Below are 6,574 nucleotides of genomic sequence, written 5' to 3'. Positions count from 1 at the left end.
TGTTCTCCTCCCCTTCCTCCTCCCTTCCTCCTCTGTCCTCGTCTCCTTCCTCTCTCCTCTGCTCTTCCCTTTTTCTGTCTTCTACCTTTTTCTTCCTATTCTCCCTCCTTACTTTTCTATTCTTCAATTCTCAGACTCCTCTCTTCCCTATTTTTCTTCTTTCCCTTCCTTGTCCTCACCCCTTCTCTATTCCTCTCTCTCTCCCCCCTCCATCTCTCTATTCCTCTCTCTCTCCCTAACCCTTCTCTCTATTCCTCTCTCTCTTCCCCCACCCTTCTCTCTATTCCTCTCGCTCTCTCTCTCTCCCCCCTCCATCTCTCTATTGCTCTCTCTCTCTCTCCCCCCTCCATCTCTCTATTGCTCTCTCTCTCTCTCCACCCTCCATCTCTATTCTTCTCTCTCCCTCTCCCCCCTCCATCTCTCTATTCCTCTCTCTCTCCCTCTCCCCCTCCATCTCTCTATTCCTCCCTCTCTCTCTCCCCCCTCCATCTCTCTATTCCTCCCTCTCTCTCTCCCCCCTCCATCTCTATTCCTCTTGCTCTCTCTCTCTCCCCCTTCCCTCTCTCTGCTATGGAAGTCATGCGACGGGCACAGGCAGGCTGGGTTTGTTTGCCTGACTGCCCTCCAGGAATTATAGCTGGAACACAGAAACACTCCTTTATAAGCCCACAGGCTGTTGGAGCCACTGCAGAGAGGAGAGGGGGAGAGGAGGAGGGAAGACCGAATGAGAGGAGCGATGAGGAGAGATCGAGAGGAGGATTATGACAAGGGAGGCTAATCGATTGAGGCCTGCTGAAGTGCGATACTGTACTAAATGTTGATGACTTATTGATCCATCCAGACTGGATTAAAACTTGCTGGATCGTGGATCGTTTAGGAAGCCTGTTCTGTGTCCCCCCCCCCCCTCTCTTTCTCTCTCCCTCTCTCAGGCGTACTAAACACTGCAGGCAGCACTAGAGATATGAACTCACATACTGGTTTGCAGATAGTTATGTCAGACTGCAGTATAGGGTTCAGTGAATAATTAAGAATTCTGTTGTTGCTCCAATGAACGGCATACTTCACCACTTCTCTCTCTCATACATATAAACCATAATTTCATTCTACTTGTGCACACACATATAACCAAATGATACTATATGCATGTATATGCACACACACACACACACACCTGTACTAAGTGACGTTTGCCTTCAGCTCATTAAAACGCACAGTCTCAATTATTCAGTGGGTCTGAACAGGTTTTGTCTGGAGGAATAGAATAAATATGGAGAGATGGAGGGATAGAGGTGAAGATGGAGACATGGAGGTGAAGATGGAGACATGGAGGTGAAGATGGAGACATGGAGGTGAAGATGGAGACATGGAGGTGAAGATGGAGGAATAGAGGTGAAGATGGAGGGATAGTGGTGAAGATGGAGGAATAGAGGTGAAGATAGAGGTGGGGATGGAGGTGTAGAGACGGAGGTGATGGGGTAGGGGTGGAGGGATTGGGGTAGGGGTGGAGGGATTGGGGATGGGGTAGAGGGATTGGTGGAGGGGTAGCGGTGGAGGGATATGGGGTGGAGGGATATGGGGATGGAGGGATTGTGGGGTGGAGGGATATGGGGATGGTGGGATTGTGGGGTGGAGGGATGGTGGGGTGGAGGGATATGGGGATGGCGGGATTGTGGGGTGGAGGGATGGTGGGGTGGAGGGATATGGGGATGGTGGGGTGGAGGGATATGGGGATGGTGGGGTGGAGGGATTGGGGGAGGGGTAGCGGTGGAGGGATATGGGGGTGGAGGGATGAGGTGGAGGGATATGGGGATGGAGGGATATGGGGATGGAGGGATTGTGGGGTGGAGGGATGGTGGGGTGGAGGGATATGGGGATGGGGGGGTTGAGGGATGGTGGGGTAGAGGTGGAGGGATTGGTGGAGGGATATGGGGGTGGAGGGATATGGGGGTGGAGGAGTGATGGGGGAGGGGTGGAGTTGGAGGGATTGGGGGAGGGGTGTAGGGTGGAGGGATTGTGGTGGAGGGGTAGAGGTGGAGGGTTAGAGGTGGAGATGGAGGGATTGGGGTAGGGGTGTAGGTGGAGGGTGGAGGGATTGTGGTGGAGGGGTAGAGGTGGAGGAATTGGGGTAGAGGTGGAGGGATAGAGGTGGAGGGGTTGGGGTAGGGGTGGAGGGATTGGGGGAGGGGTGGAGGTGGAGTGATTGGGGTAGAGGTGGGGGTGGAGGATTGGGGTGGAGGGGTAGAGGTGGAGGGATTGGGGTGGAGGTGGAGGGATTGGGGTAGGGGTGGAGGGGTGGAGGGATTGGGGTGGAGGGGTTGGGGTAGGGGTGGAGGGGTAGAGGTGGAGGGATTGAGGTGGAGGGATTGGGGTAGGGGTGGAGGGGTAGAGGTGGAGGGATTGAGGTGGAGGGATTGAGGTGGAGGGATTGAGGTGGAGGTGGAGAGATTGGGGTAGAGGTGGAGGGATTGGGGTAGAGGTGGAGGGATTGGGGTAGAGGTGGCGGGATATGGGGGTGGAGGTAGAGGGGTGGAGGCATGGAGGTGGAAGGGTAGAGGTGGAGAGATGAAGGGGCAGGGATGGGTGGAGTAACTTGAACCCTAAACCTATACAAAGTTTTGGTGATGTAGGACATTTTGTCCTTTCCAGCATGTCCATCTAGTGACTAGTGATGTTCAGGGCACATGTTTTAGTCACTCTCACACACATTCACCCCTTTGTACCCTCCAACACACACACACAGAAACACACACACACATACAGACACATAGACACATATAGACACATACATAGACATAGACACACGTAGACACACGTAGACACACACACACACACACACACAGAGAAACACACACACAGAGAAACACACACACACACACACACACACACACACACACACACACACACATACAGACACATAGACACATATAGACACATATACACACACACACGTAGACACACACACACACGTAGACATACACAGACACACATGCATACAGTATATGCAAACACACGTCCTGCTTTAAGCTCAGGTCTATATTGCTCCCATGATGCCCAGCTGTGACCAATGAACATTCCAGCAGAGCTTTTTTTTCCCTCTATCATTTCACATGTCTGCTCTGGGCCTTCAGGAGGACCAGCGGACAAATATGTGCAGGCTTGTGTCCGAACTTTGTTTGACCTTTTCATGGCGACCCAGTACTCGTGACCTTTTAGACCCCACACTGAGGAAGGGGGTGGGGGGGATTAGACATAGCATGGTTGTTCGACCTCCACTTCGCCTCTGGGGCGTCTTTCTCTCTGTGACCTCTGAACTATTAGTCAACCTACGTGCTTATTGTCACGTCTGGCGGTGTGGTCTCTTGACTGTAAGACTGACGTTGAACGGCAGCTGGGTTTATCTTATATGACATTCATTGAGCACTCCTTTAGAAATGACAAGATCTCCCTGAGCTTAGTCCTGTCTATGATGATGTCACTTCTCTCATTTTAGTAAAGAACGGCATCAGTCTTACTGGGCATGCTCTGTAGAGCTCCACCTTTTGCCTCTTTCATAAACCTTTACATACCTAGTAAGTATTTCATTATCTCTTTTTAGTTACAGTATCTCTGTCGCTGTCTGTCTGTCTGTCTGTCTGTCTGTCTCGCTCTCTCGAATTAAAGGGGTAGGAGGGGGAGGACTTTTAAAATGGAAGGAATGGGAGGTGGGGGTCTTCTAGGAAATGGTCCATTAGGAGTCAAAGCAGGTGGGAACATTCAAACTGAATTCATCTGTTTAGAGCTCTGTTCCCTCAGCCTGGTGGATAAATCTAGTTCTGATTAGAGCTCTGTTCCCTCAGCCTGGTGGATAAATCTAGTTCTGTTTAATCCAGATCTGTTCACTCAGCCTGGTGGATAAATCTAGTTCTGTTTAATCCAGATCTGTTCACTCAGCCTCAGCCTGGTGGATAAATCTAATTCTGTTTTATCCAGATCTGTTCACTCAGCCTCAGCCTGGTGGATAAATCTAGTTCTGTTTTATCCAGATCTGTTCCCTCAGCCTGGTGGATAAATCTAGTTCTGTTTAATCCAGATCTGTTCACTCAGCCTCAGCCTGGTGGTTAAATCTAATTCTGTTTTATCCAGATCTGTTCCCTCAGCCTGGTGGATAAATCTAGTTCTGTTTTATCCAGATCTGTTCACTCAGCCTCAGCCTGGTGGATAAATCTAGTTCTGTTTTATCCAGATCTGTTCACTCAGCCTGGTGGATACATCTAGTTCTGTTTTATCCAGATCTGTTCACTCAGCCTGGTGGATAAATCTAGTTCTGTTTTATCCAGATCTGTTCACTCAGCCTGGTGGATAAATCTAGTTCTGTTTTATCCAGATCTGTTCACTCAGCCTGGTGGATAAATCTAGTTCTGTTTTATCCAGATCTGTTCACTCAGCCTGGTGGAAAAATCTAGTTCTGTTTTATCCAGATCTGTTCACTCAGCCTCAGCCTGGTGGATAGATCTAGTTCTGTTTTATCCAGATCTGTTCACTCAGCATCAGCCTGGTGGTTAAATCTAGTTCTGTTTTATCCAGATCTGTTCACTCAGCCTGGTGGATAAATCTAGTTCTGTTTTATCCAGATCTGTTCACTCAGCCTCAGCCTGGTGGATAGATCTAGTTCTGTTTTATCCAGATCTGTTCACTCAGCCTCAGCCTGGTGGTTAAATCTAGTTTTGTTTTATCCAGATCTGTTCACTCAGCCTGGTGGATAAATCTAGTTCTGTTTTATCCAGATCTGTTCACTCAGCCTGGTGGATAGATCTAGTTCTGTTTTATCCAGATCTGTTCACTCAGCCTCAGCCTGGTGGATAAATCTAGTTCTGTTTTATCCAGATCTGTTCACTCAGCCTGGTGGATACATCTAGTTCTGTTTTATCCAGATCTGTTCACTCAGCCTGGTGGATAAATCTAGTTCTGTTTTATCCAGATCTGTTCACTCAGCCTGGTGGATAAATCTAGTTTTGTTTTATCCAGATCTGTTCACTCAGCCTCAGCCTGGTGGATAAATCTAGTTCTGTTTTATCCAGCTCTGTTCACTCAGCCTGGTGGATAAATCTAGTTCTGTTTTATCCAGATCTGTTCACTCAGCCTCAGCCTGGTGCAGTCCTGTTGACGTGGATCGGGGCATGTTCCCTCCTCTGCTTCCTGAAGTCAACAATCAACTCCTTTGTTTTGCTGAAGTTGAGGGAGAGGTTGTTGTCATGACACCAAGATGTTCACTTACCGCCTCCCTATAGGCTGACTTGTCATCGTCGGTTATCAGGCCTACGACTGTAGTGTCGTCATTAAACTTGATGGTGGAGTTGGTGTCGTGCAAAGCAACACAGTCGTGGGTGAACAGGGAGTACAGCAGAGGACAGAGGACGCACCCCTGGGGGGGCCCCTGTGTTAAGAGTCAGTGTGTCATGCCGTGACCTGTCAAACTGAGAGCTGTTGAGAGAGGAGGCACATAACAGTCCTGGTGACTAAGAAAATGCACTCTGTTCACGCATGTGAGGGAAACAGTGATATATCAGGTAATATGCAGGTTTATTGCCTATTGCATTCACCAATCCAGCCAGATCAGGTCAGTGATGACCTCACAGTAAAGAGGAAGGCTGGGTTCAGAAGGGCAATGGTGACCGTTCTGTCCTTAGCTGTGGGTCGTGCCACAGCTACATGGCTTCTGCCTTAATGATGCTCAGTGACATGACAAGTCAAGATCCCTCATCTCCCTGAAACAAATGTTGCCTGTTTGTTACAAATGAATAATAAACTGCAGGTTTCTAGTTGTGCTTTAACATAGTGAACCTTTGTACTCTCAGACTGAGGCTGGTTGAGGGTGAACATTCTGGAACCTGTAGAGTTCTAGGCTCTAAAAGGGTTGTTTGGCTGTCCCCATAGGATAACCATTTGAATGACCCTTTTTGGTCCCAGCCTTTTAGTTACAGGTAGGGGGTTCTATGTTGAACCCTTTCCACAGAGGGTTCTACATGGAACCCAATAGGGTTCTACTTGGAACCAAATAGGGTTCTACATGGAATCAAAAAGAGTTCTCCTATGGGGACAGTAGTTGTGGATGAGAACGTTCTGCTGTGAGATCCCAGAACAACCCACTCTCTCTGGGTGTTCCATAAGCTGACATCTGGGGATTAGTAAGGGAGAGGTGAATGGATGGAGGGAGGGAGGAATGGATGAAGGGAGCTAGGGAGAGAGGAAGGGGTGGGAGGACTCAGGAAGTGGCAGGGTTGGTAGGGGCTCAATTCCCAGTGTATACAGGTGGAATTAATGGGAAGCAACAGGAAAGGGCTGAATGTGTTTTACCTCCCTAAAGCCTAAAGGATTACAACACACACACACACAAGCTCTCTCTTTCTCGCTTCTCTCTCTTCATCTCTCTCTCTCTCTCTCTCTCTCTCACTCTCTCACTCACTCACTCACTCACTCACTCACTCACTCACATAAACTAACTCTGGTTTCTCACACACATTACAAACTAAATTCATTGTGACATTGATAATCTCACTTCAATATTCAATATGCAAAACTAGGGCTAAGGACTGTA

This window comes from Oncorhynchus mykiss, chromosome 27, assembly GCF_057628025.1.
Source record: "Oncorhynchus mykiss isolate SJ-2025 chromosome 27, ASM5762802v1, whole genome shotgun sequence".
NCBI classification, from domain to species: Eukaryota; Metazoa; Chordata; class Actinopteri; order Salmoniformes; family Salmonidae; genus Oncorhynchus; species Oncorhynchus mykiss.
The sequence above is the reverse complement of the archived record's forward strand: the minus strand, read 5'-3'. Positions refer to the sequence as shown.